This window comes from Rutilus rutilus (genome assembly GCF_951802725.1).
Source record: "Rutilus rutilus genome assembly, chromosome: 20".
In the NCBI taxonomy this organism is placed as follows: domain Eukaryota; kingdom Metazoa; phylum Chordata; class Actinopteri; order Cypriniformes; family Leuciscidae; genus Rutilus; species Rutilus rutilus.
In genome coordinates this window covers 18,343,598-18,360,172 of record NC_140225.1, presented here as the reverse complement: position 1 = coordinate 18,360,172, position 16,575 = coordinate 18,343,598, and the positions used below count along the sequence as shown (strand labels likewise).

The 16,575-nt window shown below is 38.8% G+C and overlaps 1 protein-coding gene across 5 annotated transcripts in view; it reads left to right on the top strand.

Moving 5' to 3' along the window:
• rock2a (rho-associated, coiled-coil containing protein kinase 2a) overlaps positions 1–16,575 on the top strand; it is a 51,731-nt gene that overhangs the window by 1,209 nt on the left and 33,947 nt on the right. The gene's annotated exons all lie outside the window — the stretch shown is intronic.

Below are 16,575 nucleotides of genomic sequence, written 5' to 3'. Positions count from 1 at the left end.
GCCTCTGTCCAAATATAGTAATATTGTTGGCCTGCAACATGACAATTTCGTAATTCCCCCTTCCTGCTGTTGAAGGGTTGTTTGGTTCTGGAAGTAGACTCTGCCATTAACTAGCCTGCAGGTGAAGGCATTGGACACATATTTATGAGGGCAGGAATATTTACAGGTTGATCATATATATATATTTTGTCAACTGATAGATGCCAGTTCAGTGTGTGTTTGTGGGCACGTGATGCTCGACTACACGCCAGAACAGTTGGTGCCAAGTGATAATATTTGGCGAGCCTGTCAATCGGTTTATTTCTGATTTAGCTAATGCCTCCTTTTGGGGACATCATCATACAGAACATTACTTTTACATGACAAAATAACTATGCATATACTGTAAATGAAAATCATTTGAAAAGGTTTCTTTATTTGCAAACAATAGAAGTCCATTGTAATGCTTAACATACAGTTTTTTCAGTGACTGACACTGTCTGGGGCAATATTTATGTGATATATATAGGCTAATCAAATTCAATTAGATTTGTACCGCTCTACCATTCAGAAGTTTGTAATAAAGTAATTACCACTTTTATTCAGCAAGAACGATAAAGATTTTTAAGTAGCAGGTACGATTTCTATTTCAAATAAATGGTCTACTTTTGAACTTTCTATTCATCAAAAAATCCTCAGGAAAAATTGTATCACAGTTCACACAAAAATATAAGCTGCACAACAGTTTCAAACTTGATGATAAGTTTCTTGAGCAGCAAATCAGCATATTAGAATGATTTCTGAAGGATCATGTGACACTGAAGTAATGATGCTGAAAATTCAACTTTGCAATAAATTACATTTTAAAATATATTTAAATAGAAAACAGTCATTTTTTTATTTGAATACTATTTCACAGTATTACTGTTTTACTGTATTTTTTGTCAAATAAAATGCAGCCTCGGTAAGCATTAGATTAAGCATATTAAAATACAATAAAATGACCGGATAATGTTGAGCTGGTTGTGATGCATAAACTAAACTGGTCCATGATTTGAAAGCACAACAGTATTCACACTGTCCAGGGAAGCCAACCTACTGATGGCTTACTTATTATTTTGGATAAGAGAATCTATTTGCATGCATGAAAGAAAGTATTTTAAAATAAAAAGCCTTAGCTTTAAGCATGTGCATCATATCAGATGCGTCACGTTGGTGTAAAACTTGCTGCTCTCAGTGAAGTGATTCATATGAGGCAGTCAGGGAGACTGTTCTTTTGGTACTGGATGTTCTTGCATGTGTAAACTGTATGTAAAAATGTCAGATCTGTTTGGCTGATTAAAGTTAATCTGGTCCAAAAGCAAACAATACTCGGCAGATTCTCGATGAAGCATGATTTGACTCACCGTGTATCTGGGCCACAGTTTGGTCTAAACTCTGAGAAGCTGTCTGAGAGAAAGATATGGGTCATCTTTTCTTAGGGAATTGATGTTTATTAAAGAGGTGTGTTTGTGTATGTATGTGTGTGTGTGTGTGCGTGCGTGTGCACGCTGTCCACTCTGTGAGTGTTGGTGACAGAGTTTCTCCATTGCGGAAGAATGTGTGTGTTTCCTGAGAAGGAGATGAGCAGAGGAGAAGTGGGAAGCAGTGAGTGGGAGTGAACAAGCCTCACTCTCTTTCTCTCTTTGTGTCTTTCTCTCTGCCATTTATAGCTCAAGTCCCTCTCTGGTTAAGCTCAGGGCAGGAGATAGCTCTGTTTGAGAGTTTTTAGCTGTACCGAGATGCTTCTAGAAAACGCATCACACAGATATTTTCATTTCTTCTTGCTCCCTTTTTGCTCTCACCCCCCTCATGAACTCTTTAACTTGTCATTAATTCTAGCTCAAGCTGATTACTGTCAGTTATCCAGCATAATGCGATTGATTTCAGGCCTTTAAAACACGCATTTCAGCCTGAGATTATAGCCGCTTTGGCCAGTCTGTGTGTGTTTGGCAGAATGATGCCAAGTGAATCCATCAGGAATTTTCCAGGTTTGTCTCGATTGGTAATCACTAAATTTGGCCGATCTCACGAACCAATCGCAATTTGATGACGGAAAAAAAAACGTATGAAGTTGCCGTCGACGTGCATATAAACCGTATACAGATTAGGCTTTTGAGCCACATTCTGCTTTGTAACTTTGCAAAACATTAGGGTAGATCTTAAAAAAACTTGGCTAAAGCTATAGGACTTCCTGGATCTGTTCACGTCGCAATCATGATTTTTCCAACGTCATTTTAAAGTTTAACCAATGGAAACTGGTTCTCAAATATGGTGGGTACTGGGTAGGGACAATGTGTCGAGACCAATCGGACACTGTTTTACAGCTGGAGTGTGCTTGGGTTGGATCAGTCGATCTGATTGACAGGTCTTGATTTACTGTGCGCCATAGAATAGGAGCGCGCAGCTGAATCAGCGCTGGAATTACATATTCAATCAAATTATATGCCTGAAAAGGTGTTTGTTTACTTGGTTTTATTGTATTTATATGATATTTGTATTTTTGTAATAAAATTTTTGCCATGAAAATAGCCTTAGATGCTGACATGGCATTAAAGAAAATTATCTATCTATCTATCTATCTATCTATCTATCTATCTATCTATCTATCTATCTATCTATCTATCTATCTATCTATCTATCTATCTATCTATCTATCTATCTATCTATCTCTCTGTCTGTCTGTCTGTCTGTCTGTCTGTCTGTCTGTCTGTCTGTGTCTGTCTGTCTGTCTGTCTGTCTGTCTATTATAAATATTTTTATGCTTTGTGGCGTTTTCACATACAAGTTCTTATATTCAGTAAAACACTCAGTTCACTTGTTTTGAGATGTTTTTGGACTAATGATAAAAACCTTGGTTTCAAAGGCCATAACTGTTGATTGCTTTGAGATATCAACACAAAATTTGGCCCCAGCTGACATGATTGCAAACATTTTAATGATTTTATGACCTATCATATATACTTTGTAATAGTCATCACGTCAAGCATGAATAATAACAAAATAAATTGCATCACATTTTCTGGAGTTTTCTCAGCAGTGTTGTAACATAAGAACCTCCAAATGTGATTGAAATCTATTTTCTTAAAAATTTGAAAGGTTCTGTACTTCTGTTAAATAAGACCATGTACTTGATGATACCTTGCTTTTTTGTAGAGTTATAAGCCATTACTTTAAGGATGCCACTTGAAATCACGTCAAATCATTCATCAAAATGGGTGTAAGGGGTTAACAGTGACAGTCAACAGAGCTTACATATCACTTATATAAAGTTTGAATGATCGGGATCTGTATCAGCTGATCATGATGATGGCCAAGAAAACGGAAGTCAGTAAATCCTGATCGGAGCATCCCTAGTGTAATCTAAGCCTCCGTTTTTACTGTGATTATTACATTGTCTTGCTGCCACTTTGGCCCATTTTCACCCTTGACTTCAGTCCAAAACTGCTCCTACATGATGGCACCAAAAGTTCTTGAATTTTACATGCAGTACACAATGCATATGACATAGCAGTAGGCCTAACCTGTATATTAGCCAAAAAAACTTTATGGGCCCTATCATAATGCAGCGCCAAGCGTGACGCAAGTGTTTTTTGCTAGTTTCAGCCCGTCGCAGTTATCATTTTCACGTCCTGCGCCACGTTGTTTAAATAGCAAATGCATTTGCGCCCATCTGTTCACCCATGGGTATGCTGGTCTGAAAACGAGGTGTGTTCAGGCGCATTGTTGGCGTGTTGCTATTCTGATATAGACTGCGCCATTGACCAACAAAAAAACGCAATATTTTTTTGTTATTTAAAGAGCTCGTTAGTAATGTATGGCTATAGGCGGGTCCACAATGCGCGTACACTCTGCTTATTACACACACAGGTATGAGCAGCAGCACACAAACTAGCCAAATATTAAAAATAAAAGGATTATAATGTAAAAGATTAATATTGTGTACATAAAGATATGGTGGAATCCGGCTTGTCCCGTAGATGGTCTGCTTGCGCGCTTTAACCTCACGCACTAGATGATCCGTTTCCTCTCTGGAGAAGCGTACAGTCTTTCCGCTTGCAAATTCCGTCATGTATCCGCCATGGCGCGAGCGCAACTGTCTTTTAAAGGGAATGGGAGATGAGACTCTGATTGGCTTATTTCACGCTACACCCAAAACACACCCATTACTCATTAAGGGAATAGAGACAACCCTTTTAGACCATGCGCCGTGCCGAAATTTTTTTCCCGTCGTTGAACTAGCAAAAGTAGATTCAGACTAAGTGCACTTGCGCCGTGCGCTTTAGACCATGTGCTTGGATCATTAAAATAGGGCCCCATATATAGAAAGACGGTGCACTCATATTACTATGAATGTGAGAAAGAGCAACGCACAATACGGTGGATTAATTGCTGCTTTCAAAATCAAAGAGCCAAACACCAATTTGTAAAGTCACTGCAGCTGTCGTCAGAAGCTCCAGTTGATATAAAAACGTTCTGAGGCGCGTGCTTATGACGGCACATGAGCATTGGCTGGTCAAGTCTTTTTTGTCATGATTTGAGCATTTAGAAACAAACTTTTAAATGCATGAGACAGTTGTTGTCAGATTTCATTGAGAATTTAGCCCCTTTCGCACCGGGTAGTTCTAGGAACTAGCCACCAGGGTGGTTCCCCTAGAACTAAATGTTCCCTTAGGGCCATTTTCCTGGTTTCATTCACACAGCCAGTAGGAACAGCGCGGTGGACTTTATTTTGACGACGCTGAGAACACCAGAGCCCAAGCACACAACGCTCCCATTCTCGTCTTTATTAGTTTACGATCTGTTTAACAGTCCTGTCTAATACGTTATTAGTCTATACGATAGAAAGTAACGATCTGTTCAACAAAATAAACGTCTTGCTTCTGACACTTATCAGGCAAACAGAAATCTATCAGCTCATGCCAATAATTTTGAATCTCAGTGTTACGGAAGTAGCGACAGATCTTTTATTCTCTATTGTGATGTAGTGTAATGGATCCAAATGTAAAGGATTATCGAAAAGAAAAAAACTGTAGGGTGAGGTAAGGTATTGGTTCTATTCATCGTTGTTGATCGGATGGAGGGACCAGAATATTAATTAAACATGTGCATGAACAAATCATTCATTCACAATAAGATCTTTAGCGTGCATTTAGAAAAATTCATGCCGAATTCATGCCGGAAATCAAACTTTTAACATGCACTGTCATAGGGGTACCATAGGGGTACAGTAGGAGTCCATTCCTGTCCCCCAAGGTACAATCTATACTAATGTACCCCATAGGGCTTATTATTGGACCTCCAGGTGGCGGTCAAAAAGCATTAAAAGGTACATATATGTACCGTTTCTTTTAAAGGTTAAGGTACAATATTGTACCCTTGAGGGTACAGCCCCAGTGACAAGCCATTGTACCCCTAAAGGTACAATTATGTACTTTATTTTCTGAGAGTGTGCATTTAAAACGCACGTAATCTGTTACAGTATTCTAATCCAGACGTGACCTGTAGAAATGGCATCCGTTCCAACATTCAAGAGAGCAGATTTCTCCACTTCACCTGAAGATCATGTAATATTCCTGCTAAATTCAGAGGGCAGCAGTTGAGACATGCAAACTTGAGTCAACAGCTAAACAGACCCGCTATCTCTGAGATTAAGTGATTAAAGGTTTGCCACAAACTCTTGCATGTTTAAACAAATGATATTTCATATAGCAGCATGGTGGATGTCTGGATGATCATTAAGGTGGTTCTATTGTACAGTTAAAATAGCTTAGCCTATTGAAGATGGCCAGGTGGCAGCGTGGTCTGAGAGAAAGGGCAAAGGTCAGGCTCAGGAAAGAAGGTTAATGAATAACCTGTCTGTCATTTATTTAGTGGCTGTCAGAGAGGCAACACTTACAAAATAATTGTAGCGGCCGGACACAGTCCTAGGTTAACCGGAAAACCAGACTGCTATTCTTTATTCATAGAAACCAGGTCTCGTGTTGTTTGGATAGGGTCAAAGTGGAATGTTTCAGTTGCGGGGTGTTTTTTAGACACTTAGTTTGCAACCCTGAGCTAAGATAACCGGCAGTCACGCTGTAGGCTGGAATGTTGATGGGCCTTATCTCTGTTCCCTTTTTTCCTTGAGGTGTGTGTGGATAGCATCTGCTTGTGTGTGTTTGTGTGGTTGCAGTGGGTAAGAGATGCTGACCACAGTCTTCAAATTCCACCCTTCTTCCGCACATTCACATTAGACCTGTGTTTTGTAACTACATTTTTTTGGATGTAATAAGCAATTTTTTTGGATGCACGTTGCCTTTAATAAAAAATGTGCATGTCATTCAGCTTTGGATATGTCCCAGGGACTGATTAGATTTCAAGATTTTTATAGATTTTTCTTGGTCTTATAAAGATCACTTTCTTTGAAGCTTTTCTTTATCATGCCTTCATTGGTTTTTTTCCCTTCAAACTTTCCAATTCCCTTTTATTTATAGATTTTTGTAGACCTTTTATCTGACTGTCCTGTGATGCATGATGCACTGTATGTAGACAAACTAAAACTATAGAGAGCGTGAAGTGTTTTAGAGTTTTTGTGTTTACAGGACCAAAAATGGCACAGTTGAAGAAACACCCATAACTTCCTGTTGAACAAAAAATTTACATATTTTGACAAATCTTCACATATAAATTTTCCATGCATTTTCTTAAAAAAAGAGAAAAGTTTGGGGGTTAGTTAGATTTTATTTTAAAGAAATAAATATAAATACTTTAATTCAGCAAGGATGCATTAAATGCTGTACTTTTGAACTTTCTATTCATCAGATAATCTAATCAGTTTCCACCAAAATAATAAGCAGCACAACTGTTTTCAATATTGATAATAATCTAAAATGTTTTTTGAGCACCAAATCAGCATATTATAATGATTTCTGATGGATCATGTGACTCTGGAGACTGGAGTATTATGCTGAAAATTCAGCTTTGCCATCACAAGAATAAATTACTTAATAAAATAACTAAAAACAGAAAAGGATTTTAAATTGTAATAATATATTTCACAGTATTACTGTTTTTACCTTGGTGAGCATTAAAAAAAGTTCATCGACCCCAAATAGTTGAATGGCAGCCTGGGTTCAGAACAACATATTCTTTTAAAAGCAAACCATACACTTTCAGTCTGAAACATAAAGACATTAGATGTTAGAGTCTCTGAATCTGTGCAGTTACTGTACATTTACAGTAGCGTTACCTCTGGCCCGTCTTCCACACTGAAGCAAAAACAGAGCTGTAGTACAGATGACGGCTCTTCCCTGTGACGCGAGTACACACTCCTGTGAAAGCTGTTGTGTTTGTAAAGTTTATCCAGGAACATCTGGGATAAGCAGGAGTCCAGCTGGACCCCGATGCTGTTATTGTTTGCTGTCTTTGTTGGATCTTATCAGTCCACAGCAGGTTTAATCTCATCAGGAGAGGATCTGTTCTGCAGCAGGAGAGGAGATGTGGTTTCGTGGGGCTAACATCCATACCTGTCCTGTGTTCTTCCCTGTACGCTGGATATGGAATTTCATTGGATGCTGTGCTGATGAGGCCTCCCCATATTCTTGTAAACATTTTGTGTCTTGTATTGGTTGAGCTGGGCTGGGTATCACATTGCTTATGTCAACACCATTAGCAGGTGCTACTGTTTTACAGGAGAATCAGAGAAGTTCTGCTTCTGTAGTGTAGAGTGTGTGTGTGTGTGTGTGTGTGTGTGTGTGTGTGTGTGTGTCTGTCTGGAGGCAAATGGAAATATGTCTCCGGAAGAGGGATTGATCATCCTTGAAGTTTCTCTTTTTAGTCCTGAAACTAGAGGTCGACCGATTCATCGGCCGATTTTTTTGCATTTTTAACATAATCGGCATCGGCCAATATCCAAGTGTATCAAGCCGATTATTAGGCAGGCGCATCTGTGGGCAGCCTAGTGTTGTTGTTGTGGAACACGCGTTCGACGCACACTGCGCCTAGAGTCATTCTCCAGCAGAGTGAGCAGACCTCATCCAGTGCTTAAGGAAGGAGCTAAGTTCCTTGGAGAAAACTCCTTTATATTTAATTAAAAACTTTTGATATGTTACTGCCAACTTAGAGAAAAAACATGAATAGGCGACATGACGTTCGGCTACTTTGAAATTGATAGCGTAGTTGAGGTTGCATTAGCACAGCAGAAGGGTTGCGATCATGTCACAATAAGTAAGCAAGAATTTACAGACAGTGAATCTGAGATTTTTATTTGTTCTGTTTGTGTGTCTTATATTTGAGAGGGTTGTCACTCAATGCAGAGAAGTAAGTAATAAAAAAAAGAGACCAACTATATGCTAGTGAAGGACTGGCTTTGCTTTGCTAGGGTTGGGTAGCTACAGACAGACCCAGTGCTAATACGGCACTGGTGCCTTAACGACCGTTATTTACCGGACCGAATATCAACGCGCATTTCTGTGCTTCATATCAGTGCTACTGTTATGCCTGTGCTTCTCTTGGATGCTCTGAAAACGGACGTTAGAATAACAGAAACATCGCTTCGCTGCACTTGACACTAGTCAGCAGTTAACTTTAACATTCCGTTAGCTAGTAGCTGGATTAAACACGGTTAAAATGCTGGCCAAACAGTAGTGTAATGTGTGACTGTATTTCACTGTAGACTAGGGGTGGAACGGTACATGTATTCGTATTGAACCGAAACGGTACAGGCGTCACGGTTCGGTGTATAAATTTCCACGGAGAATACACGCTATACAAATAAATAAAACTCGCGTGCAAAGTAATGCGGAACTACTGTTAGATACGCGGGTTCTTTAGGGACACCTAATCTGTAGCTCCGCTTTAGCTCCGGCTGCGATGTAAAGATTGCAATGCGTTGTGTGTGTGTGTGAGAGAGAGAGAGAGAGGCGCGGGCGCGATCGAGATCGAAAAGTCGCGTGTGTTTAAAGTCGCAAAGTGTTTACTTATATTTGTGTGCAAACGCGCGCGCGCGCGTGTGTGTGTGTGTGGGGCGCGATCGAACAGTGGAAACATAAAAACATACTCCGTCATTTTGTTTATCAGGACATCATTCAAACTGCAAAGTGTTTAAGTTACTGTTAATTCAAATGTTAAGGAAAACAAATATATTAATCTGAAATGTAGCAAATTAATTTTCAATTCATTCAGGTACAATTACCAACATATCTCAAGTTCTTTTTGTCTTTTGTACAAGTGCAGATTGGTAAAGTCAGAGAATGTCTAATATGGCGAGAAGTTTCACTCTCACTACACTTCCGGCTTCTGAACTGGTTGCAGTTCCACTCTGATTCCATATGAGGGCGCTCACAGGACGAGTGCAGAATGAATGGAGGTCAATGGCGGTATACCCCTCAAAATACACTTTTCTCAGGATATAATTTTTTGTCTAGTAATTTGAATGTTGTATTCGAAAGGAGATGCAAAGAAATTACACATTGCTGGGTGTTAGATTTTTTAGAGTCACTTATTTGCTTTAAAAAAGTCTTTCAAAGTGTCAATGACGTCAGAATGCTGACGTCATTAGCAGAATGCTAGCGTGTTATGGGCAACAACAACTCAACCTGTAAGAAATCAAAACGACATAAGTACTCGTTCATTCAACTTTCGACCTAAAACCCATGTTGAACTTGCAAAATCTACAATCAGATCTGAGATTTCTCAACGGCAATCGGGTGAAAGAGACAAATTTAGCCGTCTAGCCCCATTGACTCCCATTCATTTTGCACTCATGGCGAGCGCCCCCAGTGGAACTCTGGTGGTACTACAACCAAAATTCGGTACAATAGGGCTTAATAGGGAGTGGACAGGCTCTCCGTAGACGGGCTCTGGTAAAGTGTTCAATAAATGTTTTTGTTGAGAAATCTTGTCTATCTTAAGTAATTATTTGTGTTACATTTTATCTTTCAAATAGAGGTTAAAAACAAGCACATAATCGGCCAAATATCGGCCAAAATAAATCGGCAGCATTTATCGGCCATCGGCCGACCCGGATTTCAAAAGATCGGCATCGGCATCGGCCTGAAAAAAACTATATCGGTCGACCTCTACCTGAAACTAGTCTCAAGAATGATCAGGTTGCTCTGACACCTGATATTTAAATACTTTAACATGTGGTGTAATTTTACTATTATAAAACATTTAATGGGGTAGTGCACAAAAAGTCTAATCAGCTAATCCCAGAATACCCTAGTAACCACCTAGCAACCACCCAGAATACCTTAGCAACCCACTAGAAACACCCTAACAACCGTGCCGAATTTTGCCACTGCAAGCACCACTTCAGATTTTCTTCAGGAAATGTACATTCTAGTTTTTATTATGCTTTTGCATGCTTTTCGAAGCTTCATTGCCCTAGTTTTTTTTTTCCTTTTCATTAAGACTGGCCCAGAGAAATTCGTATTGGTTTGGAACAAAATAAGGGTGTGTAAATGATGACAGAATTTTAATTCGTGGGTGAACTAATCTTTTAATGAAATATAACTTGTTCTAGTTTCTGAAATATGGTTTCTGTGAAAATATTGGGTTGTCAAAATGTTCTCTCTGGACACCTCCTTCCTAGAACAGAAATGGTGAGTGAAATGAAGGGTTTGGCCAGTGTGGTTTCTTTATACCAGACCTGTTGGTATATAATACCAGAATGCATCAACCACATCGAAAACTGCCCAACAGTGGTTTCAGAAGTGATTTAAGGGGAAATGGTACTTCAGAGCAAGATGTATTTAATGCAGAGCTTAATCACAACCGTACAGCAAGATGCACACTGTAGTCTGGACTGAGCCTTGTTTTTTCTCTATGGTTTCATGTTTGTTTGGCGTTATTTGTTATTTTTTTATTGCATGGCATTGTGCTGTTGAGAAGTTCCACACCCTTGTTGTGCGTTGTCATTAAGGTTGATCTGATTGCTTTGGTGGACGTGAGATGTGTCATCTTCAGGGGGCGTGTGTTTTGAAGACCTCTTTGCAGCAGTGTTGAAAGAAAACCTGTATTGTATAATTATTAGGTTGTTTTAACCGTTCAAAAACTACAGATTTTGGGGTCAGTAAGAAGTCCCTTATGCTCGCCAGTCACCACGGATGCATTTCTTTGATCAAAAATACAGAAAAAACAGTAGTGTTGTTGCTAAATATTACAATTTAAAATAACTTTTCTATTCTGTGATGACAAAGCTACATTTTTAGCATCACTATCCCAGTCTTCAGTGTCACATGATCCTTCAGAAATCATGCTGATTTGGTGCTCAAGAAACCTTTATTATTATTATCAATGTTGAAAACAGTTGTGCTGCTTAATATTTTGGTGGTAAGTGTGGTACTGTAATCCTTTTTTCAGGATTATTTGATTAATAAAAAGTCGAAAAGAACAGCAATTGTTTGAAATAGAATATTTTGTAACATTACTGTCTCTTGTCTCTATCAATTTAATGCATCCTTGCTGAATAAAAGCATTCATTTCTTTAAGAAGAACTGTTGTGTGTGTGTGTGTGTATTATATAGATATTTGAGTGGTAACTTGTCTGAACTGGTTTATTGAATTGTTTATTAATGGTTTATTGACTTGTTTATTAAATTGGACTGAAACGGATTGTTATCGGTGGGATTTTTGAACAGATGTTTTGAATGTTCCTTGTCCATGTCTCAGTTTCCACTGAAATATTGCTTGTGGTGTAGGCCTACACTTAATCCTGTCTCTCCTCTGTGTGTTGAACTATAAGACCGGTTTTAACTGGACTAATGGCATTAGCAAATTAGACTAATAAAAAAGTGACTAACTAATGGAGGATGGCGAATCCTGTTAAACACTCTGGCGCAATCTTCCGCTGATCAGCTTCTTGCTGTTGAGTTTACCGTTTCATTGGAATCGGATATGATTCATGATCTTTATTGTACTGGAAAACCTCTGCTCTACATTCTACTTAAATCCATCTGGCTGACACGTTAATAAACACATGGGCTATGGAGCTGCTGCATTAGGGGTGTGTGTGTGTGTGTGTGTTTAGGTGGGTGGGTAGGTGTCTTAGAAGGGAGTGATGTGGCGTACCTATCATCACATTTCTATTTCTATCAACTCAAGCCTGTGTACTTTGTTTGCATTCTGATCTCTGATGAATCCTGTAATCCAGCATTATATTGTTGATAAGCAGCTGTTTAATGGTTTATTTGTAGCTCTAGTCACTTCTCATAAATAATGAATAATTTTTTTTAGTTACTGGATCTCTCTGCAGTGAAATGTGGCATCTCCACATACATCGGCTGCTCTGTTCCTAAACCTAGTGAGCCACCTTGCCGTCTACATAGGCTGCTGTCTACATAGGCTGCTGTCTTCTAAGGTGGCATCATAACTGAAATGAATATTGGAACTATATGCAGAAACGCTTACAAATAGCGATCTTCGGGTGAGAGGACTCCGCTCGCAAAAGACTTTTGCTTTAGCATATACAGTATTTCTGAGCTAACAATGCAATACTCTCACATACTGGGTAAAATAGTCAATTTTTAAATATTGTAATATTTATCATATTTCAGATTTTTTTTTTTTTTACTGATCTGGTCACAGTTCGTTATGGGATTGCTTTCCCATATGGCTAGCCTATATGATTTGGGAAAAAAATCTAATTGCGTTTTCTTTTCCTGATAAAAATTGTGATATTTCACTGTAAAATTAAACAAGTAATTAAGAAAAATAATAGTGTTTTATTTCTTTCATTTTTCATTTTACAATACAACTGTGAAATTGCAATATGAATATTTATGGCTGTCTTAATTTCTTCCTTTTCAAACAATTAAATCAAGAAGCTTTTATTTTGGTGAAAAAACTGCAGGGAGACCATAAAGCATCTCTTTTGTTAAAAACAGCTGATTTATAGGCGCTTCTTTTTGCAAGTTTTGTAAGATGGTTGGTGCAACGTTTGTTTTTTACAGGTGGATTATGCTGGGCTTCTCATGCCATCGATTTGTGTCTGTGCGCATTCATTAGCCAAAGGGAGGAGCTGGAGCACTCTGTCTAATTCATCTTCAGTACATTTTAATTCACTAAATAGCCGTTACAGGAAAGATCGATTGATGGATGAGTGGAACACGTTATTTTTGCTACCACAGTTTCAAGAGAGACCCCAAGTAGAAATAGGCCTAGTTTGTTGGACAGTTATCAAATTACACTTCAAAGGCATGAGTTACAAAAAACATTTGTAGTTCTTGTCCTAAGGGTGCTTGGAGAACGACTCTGACTTTGATGGATAGGAATGTGTATGGTTTGTTTTGACAGGTCATCAAGTGGGAATGAAGCAGATGAAGTCGTCATTTGTCAACGGATCTTTATGTGAGAGAGATATAGAGTAAAGTTAAGTTATCTAATTCATGAAGAAGCTTTGACATTGTTTGCAGATTGTGAGATGGGCAAACTATTAGATTTAGTCATTTAGCAGACGCCTTTGTCCAAAGCGACTTACAAATGGGGAATAAATTAAGCGAGTCATCATAAAGAGGTTTTACTGTGTATTGTGTGTGTGTGTGTGTGTGTGTGTGTGTGTCTTCAATGAGAAGATGAATATATAAAAGGATCTTTTAAAGTTTGACTATTTGAATTCTTTCTCTCTCTCTGTCTCTGTCTGTCTCTCTCTGTCTCTGTCTGTCTCTCTCTCTCTCTCTCTCTCTCTCTCTCTCTCTGTGGGCAGATAGGAGAAACACTGCCATATAAGGTGGTGTGATAGTGGCCTTGTCCATTTTTACCCGGGAACAGCAGCTGTTCCTCTCGCCCCCTCAGTCAAAACAACCAGGAAACCTTTTCCCAATGCTCTCGAAATGTTACAGAAATCCTGCCCTCTGTGACACTTTATCTGTCTGCCTGTAGTTGACCAGGTCCAGGAATTCACCTTAGCGTGGTAAAATCATGCACAGGTTCTCGTGTCCTTTTTAAAACCGCAGCAACAACATAATATATAAATCTATGTATTTGATAACATTATACATGTCTTTACTGTCACTTTTGATCCATTTGAATGTGTCCTTGCTGAATGAAAGTAAAAACTTTTGAACGGTAGTGTAGATGTTTAAAAAAATCGTCACATTTATTCATCAAAATAATCAGAATAAAACAATTTTGATTTTGTCATGAAGCTTTGAGGTTCTGATTTTAGTTGATATTTTTTGTGTGATGTGTGATAGGTTTCAGGAAATGAGCCTTTGTAAGTGTGACAAACTGTAAAAGCTTGGTGCTAGTGACACATTGATGTGTCTGTTAGACCACTTAAACAAGCAGTTTTTTTTCTTCATTTTGAGATTATCTGCATTGACTGAAAACTGGATGGTGGATTTACAGAAGTAGTTCCCATTTTGTCTGTTCTAAGATAGTAAACATTTTCAGAAGTTTTCGTAGTTAATTTTGAGTAAATATTGTGCAACGTTGTGCATTTTTAATTTTTGCATGTCTCAATTGTTATCATAAAAGTTTATTACGTTTAAACATTGATGTTACATCAGCCATCTGCCACCCTTTTCTCTATACTGGCATCAGCATCAGTTCATTTGAAGTGTTTTGGCTTCCTAAAACCACTCTTAACTATATAAACAACAGGATGTGCAACGGTGAGGAAGGATTACTGCAAAAGGTATTTTAACATGCAGATGCGACAGATTTCTCACGCCAATTTACAACACGCAAATTAACTTTCCAGGTTGTCACGTTTGTATTGGGGCATGTTGTCAAATATCTGGGCAATAATGTTAGAAATATTAAACTTTGTATATTCCGCTTTCCTTTATTTTATTTAAAATTTCTTCATTTTCTCTACATATTTTTGAGAGAATTAAAAAAAAAGAAAACCTGGCCTCAGTTGTTCAGACTTCGACTGATGCTTATTTCAAATGGCTAAATATCTGTCAGCTAATCAGCCTGTTATATCAGTATACTGATACACTAATTGTTACACACAGGGAGCTAATAAACTAAGAGGTTGTTAGTTACATGAGGTTGAAAGTGTGAGAGTGAGAAGGTGTGTCAGAGCGAGAGGATGTCTGCGGGTTTAACTGAAGCGTGGATAATCATTTGTCATTATTGCAGTTAGTGTTGGAGGTGGTGTGTTTGTGTGTAGTTGGGAGTGACTCACAGTTTGTGTGGTGTGTGTGTGTGTATGAGGGAATGTTAAAATGCAGAGAAATGCTGTATTTTTAACTCCCACTCAGGTTTCAGGGTTTTCATTCGCCATTTGGATTCACTTACTGTATGCTGCTTTGCATTCCATGCATCTTTCATAACAACCATGTTGTTGTTTTTCGTTAATGTCTGAGTCTCTCGACTCAAAATAATAAACCATAAAAATAAATGTGGCTCTCCTCTAATAAAGATTTTTCTAGTCGACTAGTAGTCGTTCATTTAAGCCATCAATTACTTAAATATATATAGTGAGGGGAATACTAAACCATAATGAGTCTTTAATATAGGGCTGTGCCATTAAAGGGATACTTCAGGATTTAGCATTAAGCTTTGTATTAGTAGAAAACCTGTAGTATTTTCGAATTACCGTGCTTCCCCCCCCCTCATATCCCCCTGAGATGAGAGATTTATGTATTTTTTGTCTGGAAAAAATCCTCCGATGACGCAAAAATCGTCATTTTGCGTCATCGGAGGATTTTTTGGCCAGAGGCTAAAGACTACAGCCAGTAGGAGGAGCTGTCCCGCATGTTTTCAACCCGCCCATAGAGGGTGGGATCTCACTCACAGAATGTACACAGTGTCAGCCGTCTTTCTTTGGAAGCTAAGCTAGCAGGGTCTTGTTCTGTGGAGAAAGCTGAATAGTAGGAGAAAGCTGAGTAAGTATGGGTAACCATCTTCTATTTTCCGGACATGTCCGGCCGTCGAGATCGTCCAAAATGTCCGGGATTCGGCTTTTGCTTTCTGCAGTCGCCATTCATTGTTTACATGCACACCTTTTGTTTCAATCTAACTGAATTCATTCCGATCGGTGAATCTGAATGTAGTGTTTACATGAACGCTAAACAAGTGATCGGTTGATGTGCGTTTTAACATTGCTAAGAAAATTCCCGCTCCTCCGTGAGAGCTAGACGGCGCGTCTCAGTAATGACGCCACCGGCCTCGCGCCGTTCTCCCGCGCCTCTCAGCCTCGTCCTGCTCGCCACAGTAAACATAATGAATGGCGACTGTAGAACGCAAAAGCCGAATCCCGGACATTTTGGGCGATCTCGAAATCCCGGGCAAACTTGTCATGTAGTCTCACTAGTAGCCTAGCCTTGTTGTTTTCAACTGCGCTCTCTTACCGGTAGGCGTGGCTTGGGAGTGGCCTCCTAGGGCAGCGAAGCAAGTGCATTCTGGGAGTTGTTGTCTTTCATCCACATAAGCCAAAAATACATTTTCTGGATTTTCTCAGTCTAGAAAGCTCCAAATTCAAAAATAATTTCACATTTCTTCTACATAAATGACCCATTTTAAATACACATTTATCTTTCCAGAGGTGAAGTACCCCTTTAATCGTGATTGATTTTTAGCTTCTAACAATTATGAAAACGAAACTCGGAGTAAAATGGCGTA